Consider the following 16356-nt stretch of genomic DNA (forward strand, 5'->3'; position numbering starts at 1 on the left):
GACATACTGAATCCACTGTATCTACATAAAAGAAAGATAATTGAACTCAAGTTGCAAACCAATTGTCTTCATCTTTTAGCTACTGGCTTGAGAGATCCCAAGCACAGATTAAAATCCACAGAGCTGATCTCTTCAGTATTCCTGCTAGAGAACAGAAATCTGGTAGGCAAACACTTGAACAGAAGACTCCCCAGTTTTGCAAGAGACTGTTGACACACACGCATCACTCTGCTTGCAAAGGGAACAATCACTGTATCCTGAACCTCTTGTCAGCATCCTTTCTTTGTGGGGGATGGGTATTCACAATCTTTGCATCTGGACTTTCGAGCTGGCTTCAATACCTTTAAATTCTTAGATTCAATACCATTAGAAAATGGCTATAATACTCGTGCAAGCAGAGCATCCCACCCTGTTTCCAGACCATCAGGCAATTTGCTGCAGCTCTCCATTATTCCATTCATGCAAATAGTGATATCCATAGGGCAGGCCTAAAGAGCTTATCTTCTGCTGTCCCCCAAACACAGGGAATTATTCACCAAAACCTACCTGAGTTTAATCTTCTAGTTTGCCAGCTTAAGGCTTCAGAAGGTTAAGAAGCCCTAAGATTAAGATTATCAGTAATTCCTTGAGTTGGGCCCTTTGGGGCACTCAAACAGTCTTTCATGGCATGCCCACATACCATTCTACTCCTGCTATCAGATTTCACTTTTATTTGTGAACTGGGGAAGCAGAGCATGGTTTCTAAACTTCAGTTGCTTTCATCCTTTCACATAACTAAGTCCAGCTAAGTTGTCCAAGAAGTTTTGACTCTGGCTTTTTCTACCTTTGGAGACCTTGCAATTTTCCTAATACTCTTAAAAACATTCGCTTTTAACATTTGGATTTGGATGTATATAATATTAGTGTGACGCAAACCAGCCAATGTCAAGCGGTTGGTAAAGCCTGAAATAGTTTAGGAGTCAAAGATAACAACAATGTACAAAAAAAAAGCAACACTAAATTGCTTGTAGGTCAACAGTGACAGCACTGAGCTACAAGAAGTTCCACAGCATTACACAAAAGAAGAAAACAACACTGCACCCACAAAAGCAACTTTGAAACGACCCAGCAGTAAAACAACCATAACATTCAATCTGCAAATAGACTAAGGAGAAAGAACACCTGGATGAAAAACTCCTAGCACAGATGCCATTTTTTACCTGAAGTCATGAACACAATTGCACTCACCATGGGAGAAGTTCATCCTCTTATAGATTCTTCAAAGCCTTCTGATTTTGAAATGCTCAGCCTGAGGCATGGAACTGCCTGGATACAAGCTGTTTCACAGGCACAGAGGCATTACTCAGTAGGGAAGGCCCCAGAACTGAGGAGGCATGAAATGTATAGGCATTGGTAGCATTTCAGCATTCTGTCTTTCGCACAATCAGTAGCATCCACAAGAGTTTCCTTCCAGCATCAGAGCAATGCAGCATTCACATCCATTTCCTCAAGCAAGGAAACAAGTAGAGAGGGAGAGTCCCTGGAGTAATCAGCTACCTACTGATTCAAGTACTCCCTTAGGAAATTCACATTCCTCATCTGCTCAGTTTGAGCAGACACACAGGCTTCATTCCCCCATACTTCAGGTGACACCTCAGCCTCCCCTCTGGAGTCCCACTTCCACATTGTGTAAGTAAGGTCAACAGTAATGGCTTGTAGAGATCAAACTTTGGGTCCCTAAAAGTTTCGGGAGCAAATCAGCCATGTTTTGGCAAGTATAAATGGAATACAAACATCTTCAAAGACATCACTAGCCATACACATGCACACACACCCAGCTCAAAGGACTGACATCTGTCTGGTATTACCAAAATGTTTCTGAAGTAGTTGATGCTTCCCAGGCATGTTACACCTGAAGAGTAGAACAGCCTAGCCAGTAGAGCATCTGCTTCACCAAGCACCTCTCACATGAAAGAAAAATTATGGGAGCAATAACATAAATGCTGAAGGCATCACTGTAAAGCCACAGAACCCACAAGCTGGATAAGCAGCATGAGGCTACTGAAAAGGCAGGTAATTGTTTTGGGTTCTCCTGGCCTCTGTACCCACCTGATTCCTTCCTAGAGCCAGGTATCAGGACTTCTGCATAGACACAGTTGTGCAAAACCTTTGAAAAAACACTCACCAAGAAATACCACCTGACTGGACCAGAACAGCCTCATAGCTCATTGCCAAAGACACAAGGTATTGTGGAAGGACAACAGTTACCTCACAGCACAGTGGGCACCAGCAGATGCCAAGGAATGCCATGTGGGAACCAGCCTGCCACAAAGGAATATTAATGTCCTCAGCAAAAGCAACCAGCAGGATTTCTGAGACTCAGAATCAAAACTGTTCTGGGGTATGGGCACAGGAGACAGAATGGCAGAAGATGTGGCAGAGCACAGCTGTATCTTCAGGTGTTTGCTAGAAAGCACAAATATGGGGAAAAGTTACACATACTGAAGCCGGAAACAGCTACAAAACTACACACAGCCCATCCTACTTTTTATTGCACAAGCTACAAGCTGAATCTGAAAAGCAACTCAGAAGATACCACTGCTCAAAATGCAGCTGGGCTCAGAGGTTATTAGGGCTTGTTGACACCGTTGTTTGAGCCCTTCAGATGCAGACAAACTACTGGTATGACAAGAGACAAAACTGCAATACAGACACTGTTAATTCAATGCAGCACAGCCTTCACAAGGAACTAATAAACAAGGACACCAACCTCAGGATGCTGCCACATGAAAAGGGTGTTGAGTGAAGCAGAATGTAGGTTCCATCCCAATGAGCTACACAGCACTGACGTCAAAAAATGCATCCACCCAAACTGAATTTCATAAGTGTTTGGATCCATCTTTCTCTCAGGATGGCTACTCAAAAAAAACCAGGAAATCAGAATGTGAATTGAGTCGGTATGAAGTCATATATAAGACAATCAAATAATTAGAAAGAAGGAATCCTTCTTTCTACACTTCCAGGGTAATGGCCTGAGTGTGGAAAATAACAGATGCTATATGCTGGCCAGGCATTTCAAGTGATATCAATGTCATGATGAGTGAAAATGAGACACATGAGGAAGTGCAAGCAACAAAAAAGTAGCTGTGAACATAGAGAAGACTCCTAAGAGACCCTGAAGTAAAACAGGAATGAACCTACTGGCTTTGTATCCAAACATCTTCATTATTCTAAGTGACTCTTTTGACTGCTGAGAACTCAACAGGTCTTTCATTACCACAATAACTACCATAAAAACACTTCTGTACATACAGTGTCCCAAACCATGCTGCTTCAGAAAATACATTTTCAGTTACGAAGAAAAGAGAATTCAGTTCCACCACACACCAAAACGTCAAACCTAACTGGCAAGTTATGAACAGCAATGACAGGCGAGTCATTCCAGACTGGGGAACATCTGGGAAGGCACTGAGAGCAGTGAGAGACTAGTGGTAGAAAGAACAATGGGTGAAAGAGAGGGGAACAAAAATGTGCAACAGCCAAAACCTGTCTAGTCTGAAAAGACAGCAGTCAGAACTAAAACCAGACACCACTTATTAAGAAATTTTTTCCATTGCTAAATCATGTACTCCTGAGAAGTGCTTTGAACAGATAAATTCTTATTTACGTAACATGACTATGGTTACATCTTTCTCACTGAAACAGCACAAATATTCACACACACCATACATTTCATATGCACACATGAATGTGGAAATTAGTGAGAAAACCACCATGAGCCAATAGGCTCATAGCATCTGGACACTCTTTCAAATCCACTGGAGAATAAAGTCAGGACAATGTCAAATTCATAGGGAAATACCTGGTTTACGAATCAAAGCAGATGCTTTCAAAGTTGAGCTCATGTTATGGGTTTGTGCATTCAGATGTTCACACATGTGCTACAAGCAGGACGGAAACACAATAAGCTCCATAAGCATGTTTACTTTTTATCTCTGATAAATACTAAGGAAGTGATTCAGACTTGCCCAGAAGGCAGGGATTCTACTGACATTATAGGTGTCTGTGGTTATGTCTAGGAGCCTTCAGACAGGTACTACTTGTGAAACAAATATTGAAGTCAGCTTTAAATTATTGAATTCAGGCATAGGTACCAGTCTAACTGTGGCAGCCTGGAGCTCAGCAGGGGCTGATTTATCCTGCTGGAAAGTAATCATCATGTAATTAATGGAAACATCAGTCTTTATTTTAGGGGGTGGATGCTAAATCTACCAAACAAGTTGTTAACTAAAGTACATGTAAATTTGTTAAATACTTATACTTTTTGTACTAACGTGAAAGAATGTTTTATTCTATTTGCAGGAACTGTTTTCAGGGGAAAAAGTGACTAACAGACCATGCTTGCGTGACAGGCCACAAGAAACAGGTTTCATATGCTGAGACAAGAGGGGAACTCCACCCTGCACCCTGAGCTTCCAGTCTTGGGTCTTGATCTAATGGCAAAAGTCCTCAGAGACCCTCTAAGAACTACTTCCTCTTCTCTGGTAAAATAAAGCTTCTGCTTCTCTCAGTTGCTCTCTCCTTTTATTGGGATGTGATAAGTATAAACAGCCAAAGTCTTTAATGTGCTTTATCTTCTGCACAGGGAAGGATGGATCCTTGAAATTAATTTTAACAGCAGCATCTGAAATGAAAATCAGGGGCACTGTCTCTGCCAGCACTGCATTCAGAGCAGCACAGCTATTGATTTAGCTCAATTTATGTTTTAAAATAACATTGGCTTTGTTAAACAAAGCTTAGCATCTTGGAGTTAATGGCACTGGCCAAACAACCTCAGTCCAAAGATGCCACTATCTGAGGTGAAAGTACCACTGCATTGTCACATGCTGCTTCTCACCCAGTGCGTGTCAGCTGAGGAGCTAACCCAGGTCACCTTCTAATGGCTACATGACTTACTCCAAGTTAGCTCAACTCTTTCTACAAGGCCCTGAACCAGTCCATGGAGTCCCAATCCAAGGCTGCTCACCAGTGTTCTGACCAGCAGATTTTGAATTGGCTCTTGCTCTTCTCAGAGCTGTGTTCCTGCATGTGCTGGCACAAAACAGATCAGCAGCTGGGCATTCCCAGAGCTGCAAGCAGATGATCACATTCATGCACAGGTGACTTGAATGAGGTGGGCCACAGCCAGCTACTCCAAGCCTTTCTCAGGGCACTCCTACTCAACTGGCACAATCACTTCTTATTTTTAAAGTTAACAGACAGAAACAAAATGCAGCATTTAAATAATGCTAATGCAACACCGAACAGCCAAAATATCAACTACATGCTGCCTTTTTATTAAGGCATCAGTCATTTTAATTGCCTTACACAGTGGAGTTCTGGCTACCCACTTAAGCTTCTGGACACTGTGGATAAGTATTTAATGACACCAGTAGCTCCAACATGTGAGCCTTTCAATATTTTCCTTCCTATCATGAGGGCTCCATGTCCTCCTTTCCCAGCCCACTCCAAAGCATTCCTTTAATTTCTTCAGGTCTTTACAGAACAAGATGCACTTTCAGTATTTTAAATGATTATATGATTTTATTATTAAATTATTTTAAAGGAGCAGGAGAACCAAAGGAAGACAAGTGCAAAACCACACCAGCAAATAAAGTATGAATGTTTTAGCATTCATTCAAATCCGTAAGGTATAAAGGATTTGGGGAATTAAGACATACACTTCACACCAAGGATCTTCAATTGAATGCAGACAAGTTATAGTAAGAGTTGACATTAGAGAAAGATGACACTGCAGTGAGATCAAGGACCGATGCTGCTTTTACACTGGAGCAGAGGGAAGACTGGGGGTGTTTAAAATCCCTTCAACATACTTTCAAACTAAGCTATTACATGAGATGGAAACAGTGCAGGGATGAATATACTAAGTCGGGTTCCCTTCTGGTACATATATATATATATATATATACTGGACTTCAACAAAGAGGAGGTTGCAGTGAAGAGACTGATGGACTTAATAGCAACACAAAACCCAGCAGTAGATTTCTTGTGAGATTGGATTGGGTGCCAGGGAAAGTAGGGCAAAATATTCCACTAACTTTCACAATTCCAAGGCTATTAATCTTCGAGAAATGTGGTAAGTTACACAAACATATACAGGTGCCCACCTAAAATTACTTGTTTTGGAACTCCCTTACCTTAGTATTGCAATTACATATACAAACAAATGCTACGTGTAACAGGATCTTCAGACCCACAAGGAGAAGGACAGTAGTCAAAGTGTTTACATTAATTGAACAAAGGGTCAAAAAAAAAAAAAAGCAGTTTCATTTCAAACACATCTAGGGCTTTCTCATTAGGCCATGAAACTCACAGGTATTAATCACGAAAATAAATGTTCCTTGCCCCTAGGTGCGACACAGTTCTTACACAAGAGAAATGACCAACACAACTCTTTCTCTGATCAAATTACTGAAGATGAAATGAATTTTAAAACAATATCCCGGGTGGATTATGCATTTAGCTACTTAAGAAGAGACTTTGTAAGGACCCCCATTTATTACTTTGAAAAGCCAAGCTAGTAGCTGCCAATAATTAAGGCACAGTCTTGTTCACATCTCACCTTAAAGGCTTTGGAGCTGAAGAGACTATGGATAATAGCCAGCTGCGCCTCACACTTTGCTTTGAAAAGTTTTGAAATAAAAGTAAAACCAGGTAAGTAGATTCTGTCATTCATCAGCACCTTATTGTGGGGACTTATCACAGGAAAACAACTAATGTTTCATATATTACCTTTTAAAAAAAATTATAGAATCAATCCTATACATGCATACTTACCAACACATTATATGTAATCTCACAAAAATAATAATAAAAAATCACTGAAAGGCACATGTTTAAATAGCACTAGACCCACAGTTTAATAGGATTTCACTTAGGCTAGGCTTTTCACGAGTATAAAATGGAGCGTGTGATGTATTACATTCAGGATTAGGGCTCATGGACTGATTGCCAGACCTACACTACAGCTCCACTGGGGCTGTCTGCAGACTGTACCCCACACACTGCACCCTGCCCCAGCAGGTCCTGCACCCAGACAAGGCTTTCGTGCCGCTCAGCTACCTCTGAGGCTGCTTCCTTTACTCCACTTCACCAGCCCAGCACATTGAAAAAATCCAGCAACCACAACTCACATTCCAGAAATGTCAGGGGTTTGGTTATAAACCATGATATGGTCAGCTAGTTAAGAAAAAGGGTATCTTTTCTATTTGAACTCTTCAAGTCTTAGTCAATGGAACCTCATTATGTTTAGAACAGGTTTTCAAGCTTTCCTTCAGAAAACGAGAGCTAGAAAGTGTAGAACAAAAGCTCTGATTTTCAGAAAACTCACTGAACTTCAGACAAACAAAAACCCCACACATGGTTGGAAATAAGATCACGAGCAAAAGCACTACTGTTCTTTAACTCAGGGTTCAACTCTGTGCCATTTCCAGCCCCTCTCAGCATTGCTCCTGGCCTGCCTTTCTCCTCACCATGTTGTAAACCCCTGACCTCCTCCTTGCACCTAGAAATGGCATTTGCCAAATCCCACAATAATACATCCTCAGATGAGTTCAGCTGCCAATAGGAAAGCTTTTCTGCAGGTCAAGGTTCTTCAGCCTGCTTGCCTTAGCATGCGACTAGCTCCTGTGCCAGTGTACAGGAGGCAGGGGGGAACTTCAGCAGCACCAACTAGAGAGGCTTCAACTGGTCTAGAATCACAATTGCATTTAGCTACAGCAAATCCAAAGCCACTGGTGTTCAAGTGTCCAGCAGAGTATTCACCCACCTAAAAGAATTTTTTCCATTTCTGTGGGGTGTAAAACCAAGCTCCTCTTTCAGACGTGCCAGTGTAAATCCACAGCAAAGCCTATGACAGCAGCAATCTGTTCAGATCTACCTCAGAGTAATTGACAATAGCTTTTGGCACAGCTGACAAATTCAAGTGGGACAGAGTTTTAAAACCACAGCTGAAGTTCCTACTGAAAGTGTTGCTATATGAACTTCTCAGTAATTACAACAGCACTCAGTAATTACAACAACTTATGTTTTAATTCAAGCCCATCTCAATTAAGTGGCAATTCTGTGGTAACATGATTAATACCCAACAATCAAGTCAATAGTTTCCTACTGTCCACATAGCAAAGCTATGAGCTAAGCAGTGTTGGGTGAACTCTGAGCATAGACAGAAGATTTTCAGGGCACTGAGAACCTGATCCATTTCTCCCAGAAATCTTCAATCTATTCTTTTAAAACCCTGACCCAAGGAAAGCACTGCAGGAGCCATAGCCAAGTTCAGTAGGTGGCTCTTCCCTGAACAGAAGTGACAACACAACAAGAAGAAATTCTCAGAGCAAGACCACTGTGGATATTTAGCTGGGCTTCCAAGTGGTATCAAAGATTAATAAGTAACAGCAATACAAAAATGATAGAAATTCAGATGGCACCTCAGAGTTGGGATAATTCAGGCAAATTCCAGTTTGAGGAAAAAAGTTCCAAATAACCACTAATGAAATGTATTTCATCCTGGTCTGAAGTGTGGTAGAGCCTCACAGCACCACTAATCAGCTGCATGGTTGAGTGGTGATATAATCAATCTACTCCATTTTTAGACTGTTACAAGATTAAAAAGCATTGTATTAATGAAGAAATTTTCACTTAAAAGGAGCAGTGGTGACAGCACAGAGGGGAATGTTTGTGTGTGGTCTTCTCATCAGAGTTTCCTCGACATTTAGAATATGGCAAGCCTTAAAATTAAAAGAGTAAAGAGGAAAGTATAGGGGAGCTACAACACTGAAATGTTTCAAATAAAAGGAAAAATGGAAAATGGTACCAAAAGGAGTACATTAAATTAAACAGTGAACTTTTATAGACAATCTATAAGAGAAACTATATTATGATCTACAGAATAATTAGTTCCAAAGTTAATTCATATGCTTATACAGCACTAAAATATAAAGTGGCTATTCCTGAGGGTTTTCCATTTTTGTTAACTTTTTAACTAAGGATAGAAATTTTAAAGGCACATTAAAATTATCATCTATCACTAAATTACATATTATACAAGCGTAAATGTGATCACACCACACTTACATTCTTATAACAATAAACTATTCTGTTTTCTTCCCCCTGACATTTACAAAATTCATTTGGAGGAGTAGGATACACCTTACAGAGATTAGTGATAAATCATGTATTTTTAATGAATATCAATAGGAGAAACCCCAGGACATAACCCACCATCTAATTTGATTAAACTGTGCTTAAGGCAACACCACCTCTCTGGCTGGGGAATAGCACTATAATGACTTTGTGAGCATTATTGCAGGCTGTTTTAATGATTTAATGAACTGACTCTATATTTAGTTCAATAGCCTTAAAATGATTAGTGTTTAAGAAAAATTAGCTCACTTTGATCTGATTCTATTTGATAGTAAGTTTAAATAACCTAACCCTTCAAAACACAGTGGAAAAAAATTCCTAGAATCACAGCCAGCTAACTGCTAGAAAACATTATGGCAATTATTAATAACAGTTTATTTATGTTTAGCTACAGCATATGGAATGACACACTCATCCCCCAAGATGGGACACAGCAGCATATATTAAGTTGTATTATATTATTTTTTGCTGGTTTTTTAATGTGAAAAATAAACCAAGGCGGGGGGGAAAAATCCCTCCTGGATGCTCATATAATGCAAAAAAATTTTCCTTCATCAATGGTACCACTTAAGAATTTTATCTTGTGGGTCCAGAGTATGGTTCTGAATCATCTAGAGACTGGAAAATTGTGTTGGGATTCTGGAGGCACAAGCTATGCTTGATGGCATTAGTCAGTGCTGGCAAGTTACTTCAAGTGCTCAAGCCATGTATGCAACACAGTCACTGCTGCTGAGAAAGGGAAACAAAAACATACCATGGTGCTAAAAATAACACTTCCAATAGGAAATTTACAAAACATGGAACTAAATTTGAGCTGATTTTCTGAAAGGCTGAAGGCAGAAACATCCACTCTACAGGGCTATCTTTGCACTTCACCTGTGCAGACACTGTGATCCTTTTGTTATCCCAGCCATTCCAAGTGTATCATATCAACCCACTCCCTACACCACACTGCTAGAAGCAACTCTACAAATGCCCAAAATAATAACCCACTGTGCAAATTCAAAAGCAGGTACCCAGTTTGACCAAAAATCAAACCTAGAAGTGGAATTTTTCAAGAAACACCCCTAGCAAGGAGATATTTTGTTGGTTGAAATAAACACCAAAGGGGAAATGCCAAGTACAAGCTAAAACTAGAGACTAGTGCAAGATACCCTCAGACCTCATGTCACGTTTTTCCACTTTCCTCTTCTCACACTATAATCATGAACCTTGGGTTTTAGCCTTAAGCAGTTCACCTACCCTTTAAAGTGACCTCCAAATTGACAGGCAGCAAACACTTTCCTCTCCCCAGCAAAGAAGTGCAAATGAATTTGTTGCCAACCCACTCACTGTAGGAGCCAGCAAGTTGCAACGGAAATCCAGGAGCTGATCCCATCACCCCAGTGAACATTTTTCCCATGTCCCTTCACAACTTGCCTGATCATGTCCTTTGCAAAGTACAGGAGTTCGATTTGCTCAAAAGCAATTTCTTGGTGGCATTTATCTACATAAAAAAAATGTTTGGGTACATCCAGAATGTTCATACTGCTTTTTCTTACAGTTATTCCTTTGTGTCTCAATGCTCTGGATTTCCAGCCATCCATCAGGAACTGCAGGCCAGGCTGTCCCTGAGGTTGGCTTTCCAAATTATTTCATATAATCTGTGCTCCTAGAGTATTTTTTCCCAGACCTCTGATTTTTACTGTGTTGGTCACCCTTTATGTTCAGTGAGTATTTTCCAATGTTTTATGTTTCCTGAAGAAAAATCTTCAGGAGACCACCACTTTCATTCCGGACTCACAAAATTGGTAAATATCACCCAATAGAGTTGATTTATAACAAGATTTAGTTTTTAATTCTGTCAACTCTTCCTCAAGCAGAGGAAACTTATATTTTCCAAGAAATTCCAGTATTTTTAAATTTTTATTAGAACCTAATCTAGAATCTAATTTTTATTTTATTAGAATAAAATAATAAATGATATTCTGTGGCAGTGACACTCAGAAGTTTTGTGTCTACCCACATGTTCCACTTTAATATGATTCAGCATCAACAAATTATTGTGTAGAAGATAATAGTTATCATATATAGAAAGTGGTATCTTGGTAAGAGTACAATTACTTGAATTCTGCTTTGAGTTCCAACATGAAACATGTCAAATAGTTCAATAAGGCACACATTGTCCAAATTACACGCTCATATTACTAAAGCACTGGCAAATTGAGTTAATTTTCCCTTTCTGTCAAAAGCTACAATCAGATTGACACAGTCCCATGGAACACTCCAATTTCAACTAAACTGCATTTTCTGACAGAAAACTGTTCCATTAAAAAAAAAAAAAATCAGCCAGCTCTAATGTGCCTGAAGTCTATGCAATTAAAAAAGTTTCTAAATATAGCTTTAATCATGGCCGACCCCAATCTTCTCAGAAGTCCTTGCCCTCCAGGCCATCCCAAAGGGATAGGAACATCCAGTAACAAGCCAAAAGTCTCATGACAGTGTATTGACCCCATTTGATATTTATCTCTAGCCATTTGTGAGAGCTTCCCATGAGCTTAATTAAGCTCATTCATTTCCACAAATTGTGGCATGCTAGAAAATATTAGACTTTCCTTTGATAGATGAGATTCAGATGTGGAAGTCTTATGGGAGGCAAGGTGTCTCTCAGGCTATTTGACAGAGTAACTCATGAAACAACTTATCTAATCCCTCCCCTCCACGAGGTGGAAATGGAATGCATGTAGGATTGTGCCCTGTCCAATGCAGACCCCAGCAAAGAGCCACTTGCTGGGAAAAACTGGGAAAAACTCCCCACATTGTGGAGAAACTGAACCCTTTAACTATAGGCAGGATTGCAAAGCCACAAAACAGTTTCTGTCCTTCAAGAGGGTATTTAGAAGGAAAAACTCTTGCATCAAGAAGCAAAGACTTGAGAAGCAAACAGGGTGAGTGTTTCTGCACTTGGCATTTGGGTTTGGCTATGAGTGTCATCCTTCTCTTTCCTACATTATATTTTTCCATTTGTGCTATATTTGACTGCCCTTAGGGAATTTGTTTTGTGTAACAAAGCCCATCTGAGGGGACACTGTGACAGCCTTCTACTGTGCAAAAGGCTTCTGCAAAAGCTCACTACTTATTCTACACAGATAAGGCAAAATACCAGGTAAAGATAATCAGACATGAACAGAGGAAAGCAGGAAGACTCACTCTTTATCATTATGGTCTTAAAGTGAAGCCAGACAAACTTCTGTCTTGAATAACAGGTAAAATTGATCCTGCCTCAGGGCAAAATAATAAGCTAGCAAATCCCTCAGAGCTGCTTCAAGTTGGGATTTTTTTTGTTGTTTGATTGCGAGTTTTTTTTTAATTTAAGAAAATCCATGATAACTGCAGGCTGGAAAAGTGTACCTTAGTCTCCTGTAAAAAACATTTCTTAATATCAAACCTAAGTAGGAAAAAAAAATATTTCCCTAACGTAGAAAAACATTTTTTCAAAATGTTTTCATTAATTTCACACTAAAGCATTAAACCGCAAGGTATAAGCTTAAACTTTGTTGATTACATACTTTTTCTCCCACAAGTGCTTTCCTTTACAAAGCTGCTTCAATCTAGTATGTGGTCAGCTGAAGACCAGTGCTAATATAACAGTATTTTCCTTTCCTGAGTATATTTAAGCACTTCTTTTACTTTGGAAAATTCATAATTCCTATGCTATCCTAATTGCTCCATTTACCTTTAACATATGTACACAGAGTCCATACCAAGGAGTTCAGATAATTCATGCATAAGAAGAGCATTTGGTCACCACACTGGTTCCATCATTCCTAATTTTTCCAGCTCATTTAACACCTTTTCTACTGTTTTATGCATATTGAGCGCCAGTCTCATCTCAGCCGTGCTACCACCTTTGCACTACATGTAACCTGAAAAACACATTTTCATCTTGAGGTCCTTCGGGTTCATCCAACACCTCAAAGAAAAGTTTTTTCCACCCTTCATATCTGGATCATGAGCTATCTTCTTACTGTAGCACAAATACAGACCTGTTTTCCCCAGTACATGGAAGTTAAGGATTTCCCATGATTTTGTTCTTCTGAGATTACAGTGAAATCTGTTTACCAAGTTGTGTCCCTGAAACAGAACATCACAACAGTGGCACAAAAACCAAAATGATACCCATGTGAAGTCTCTTTCCCTACAGGAGTTAAAAAGTCATTTGTACCCAAAACAACCTGTTTTCTTTAATGTTTCTTTCTGGACATAACTTACTTGGAACAACGTAATGGATGTAAAGCATCCTGGTTTTATACTTTGTTTTTTTATTATTTGACTTGGACAAACTCCAAGTGGCAAGATAATACATTTCATGCAGATGAAGATACTTGAGGAATCTGCCTAAAAATAGTAATGTTTAATGTATATGGTGGCTAAAAATAGTCAGAGTCGGCAGGTATTGAACAGCAACAGAAAATCTCAGCCAGAAGGATCTGTTTACACAGATACTTCTGTCCCAAGACTAAAGCATATTAAAAAAAAACAAAAAAAAAAAAAAAAAAAAAACAACCAAAAAAAAAACCAAAAAAAAAAAAACCAAACCAACCCCAATCACCACACACATCTGGTTGGGGGATTTTGTTTTGGTTTTCTTCCAGCTACTAATAGATCAGGACACAACATGGGTGCGACAGATAAAACCACTACTGAAGGGGAGAGTGTGAGAAATAGAGCAAGAGAAGTAAATTTGATGCTCTATATCTTGGCCTTATACCTACAAAAATAAATGGCTTGTGGACAGCTTACCTCAGGTCAGCAAAGCTTCCACTATTAAGTAGTTCCAGCTGGTAGAGATTTCCCAATTCCCCACTTACAGGAGCCTCTCAAATGACTTGTTCAAATTCATGCAGATCTGGGATTCCAGAACAGCAACCAAAAAAATATTGTACCATAATAGCAAAAAATCCTACCTTGAGCTGTAAGTGAAATTCCAACAGCAATACCTCCCGAAAACTACATGCTTCCCTTATGAAGCTTTCAGGTACAAGATGCACACAAAGCATAGTCAAAATCTGAAGAAAAGTGAGAGCCAACCTTATTCTGTCAACACTGACCTATTTTGTTCAGTCTAACAGCTCAAAAAGCTACAAATTTGGTGAAACGTGGATTGTAAAACTGTAACACTCCTCAATTACTTTTTGTTGGCCATACAGGCAAACCTGTTATTTGACAGCACATCACGATCAAAGATAGTAAACTTTAGCACTCAGAGGTCATGAGAAAATGGCCACAGGTACAGCTTGCTAACCTTTCCTAGGTAATTTTTCACAGTTATCATCCAAAAAGCGTAAAAGCATAAAAGACATGTTATCTTTGAGCTGTGTTTACTGTAACATGGGTGAGATTCCCTGTAAAACCACTTACTAAGTAACTGTTGTGTGTTCTTCAACACAGAGCCAAATCAGTAAAAAATCATCTTGACAGTGTGTCAGGAACAAGACGACACCTCTCCTCCCAGAGACCAACACATTATTTATCATTCTGCTCTGACTTACCTTTACTTCCCACCCAGCACTAGCTCCAAAAGCACTTTCCTGCCTGGTTTCTTAAGACAACATTTGAAGACAAAGCTAAGCCAAGAGTCCCAGAACCTGGTTCACAGTTTCCCAAGAATCCATTCGAGTTTTGCTCTTACCTGTAAGTAGACACTTGATCACAACATTTTCACTTATGTTTATCTTCTGAAATCAGTTGAGCAGTTTCTGTGGGGGAGTTTGAAAAACAAATCAATTAATTTCTCAATTCTCCTAATAAAGTGTTGTCTTCATAAAGCTTTGCACTACATTCATTGCAGGGACAAACTCAAAGACTGATTTCAGGGCTCCCTGGATTATCCTCTCATGGATTTGGGGTTTTTTTCACCCCCTTTCAATGAAATCAAAGTCTACAGCACAATGGTTTCAAATGAAGGATGCCCAGCAGCCCACGTGGAAATTTACAGCCAAATTAACATGCAAATCTTGACACTTTTGATACCAAATTTCAATTCTGTAGAGAATTAAGTTCTAATTTAGTATTGAAACCTCTCATGCTGATTCTTCTTTAAACTGAAGTCAGTTGTATGGCTGAGAAAAGTTAACCCTTGTATTCCAAAGAGGTATTAAGAAGTAATAGGAACCAGCCATCTGACACTTCTTTTGGAAGCATTTAAAAGCTGAAAAGAGCTTTAACCAGTTCATCACTGGCTCAAGTTAAAACAGGAAAGTGTTGGAGTGGTGTGTATTCAGTCCCTTCTAGAACTGGACAGACACAGAACCCATTAATATTATTAAAGGAATCATAATTGTGTCCCTCACGTGGATTAGCCAGAGCAGTGTTAACATGGGGAACAACTGTCATCCCGTGTCATCCCGACACAGCCTCCTCACTCTGCAGTCTCTTAAATAGTCAGTGGTCATGTGAAAGAGTCAGTGGTCATGTGCAACACCAAGTTTTCACAAATCCATTTTTTAAACATGAGTTGGGCAGGCTTGGCCTCTAATTGAACCATTTTAGTGGGTCAGGCCAGTGCACTAGAAAGCCTTTTCATTATTTAATTCACATCCACCCAAGTTTGTTCCCCTCAGGAATTTCAGTCCTTGCATTTATGCAACACTTTGTTGCTGTTACACATTTCTTAGTGCTGTGAACTAGCAGAACTTTTAGTTAATTTTCAGCTTCCTGATCATCACTTTTCTGCTGGGGTTTTGTTTGGTTAGATTTTTCTTCCCCAGCAATTTGAGGAATGTTAGGAAGAATATAAATATTTCATTGTGTAGTAGTAGTGTAATCAAAATAACTTTGATTGCTTGAATTTATCATTGCTAGCAGAACTCCAGGATTTAGAACTTACTCCATGCTATTCCACAAATGATCATTTCTGGCTGTTTGTATGGCCCTTTACCCTAATAGCCTGTGGCCTTCTTTACTTGATACATCCCTACAGTCATTGCAAGATCCTTCCCTCCTCTGCATTTTGGAATCGTGTCTGATTTGCAAGTGTTTTGTTTGAGAATACTATTATTTATTCTCACAAACACATTTTTGGGGTAGCCCACAAGTAATCCATCATCTGATTTCTACTTCATGGCATGTGACGATCATTTATAGTTGTTTCAGGGCTTTTAATAGCTACATATCTTACACTCCCCCACACCTGCA

Source organism: Taeniopygia guttata, chromosome 3, assembly GCF_048771995.1.
Source record: "Taeniopygia guttata chromosome 3, bTaeGut7.mat, whole genome shotgun sequence".
Taxonomy (NCBI): Eukaryota; Metazoa; Chordata; class Aves; order Passeriformes; family Estrildidae; genus Taeniopygia; species Taeniopygia guttata.